Here is a 1,036-nt window from a genome sequence, read left to right on the forward strand (position 1 = left end):
GATTTGGCTGGGGCGGGGAGTCGGGGGGGAGACGACCACCATGGGCGACCGCGACGCAGCTACAGATCAGAGCCAGTAGTAGAGTCGGACTAGTATACTGCCGGCGCCAGATCTGGGCCGTCCATCTGAGGTATCGGACGGCTGACGCCCCTCCGTGGACAAATCAGGGGGATATCTCTTGCAGCCGCTCTGAAGCTTAGGGCTAGAGCTGATCTGATTAGGACGAAGAGTTTTCGGTGCAGAAATTCGTTACAGCAGACGCGACCCGCCTCAAACTCCTAGTCGGACGGCCTTCAGTGACCGCTCACAGAAAAAAAAAAACTAGACAGACAACGTCCGGACTGACCGACACCCCTCATATCCAGTCCAAATAGCGAACCAACCTGTGATTGGATGGTTAGAGGGACTGTGGTATCCCCAGCCCAACAGGGTTCAAGTCCAGCTGCTCGCATTTATTCCTGGATTTATTTCAGAATTTTTGGCGATGCGCATTAGTGGAAGGAGACGTTCCCGTGATGACGAGGTGCCTACGGTGACTTTTTGTAAATTTAAAGATGATATGTCGGCTCAGTCTTTCGAAGGTGCTCATAGGGGTAGAGTGTGCGCGTGTATATGAGTGTTTGCGTCTATACTGTGTTCAAAAAAATATCCAACCCAAATATGAGATGGATATGGGGCGCCGGGCGCGTCCGCCGACATCCCTACTCCACCATAATTTGCATCAAATCCATCAAACCGTCCCCCTCGTTCCGCCTCCCTCCAACCTTTCGCGCTCCAAGCCCTCGCCGTCCGCCACACTTGTTCTCCACCCTCACCGCCAGTCCCGATCCGCTGCCCTAAATGCCATCCAGCTTGTCCCTGACCACCGCGACAGAGTCTGCGTCCGCCTTGTCCGTCGGCATCCGGTCCTCGGGTTTGTCGTGCAAGCCGGAGAACATCGCCCGGAGGAACTGCCGTCGGCGGCAGCAAGAAAGGGAAGTGGCGGCGGCGCAGGGAGCAGATGTGGACATGGACGAGCAATTGTCCCCCTCCCCCC

Source organism: Triticum dicoccoides, chromosome 5B (assembly GCF_002162155.2).
Source record: "Triticum dicoccoides isolate Atlit2015 ecotype Zavitan chromosome 5B, WEW_v2.0, whole genome shotgun sequence".
In the NCBI taxonomy this organism is placed as follows: Eukaryota; Viridiplantae; Streptophyta; class Magnoliopsida; order Poales; family Poaceae; genus Triticum; species Triticum dicoccoides.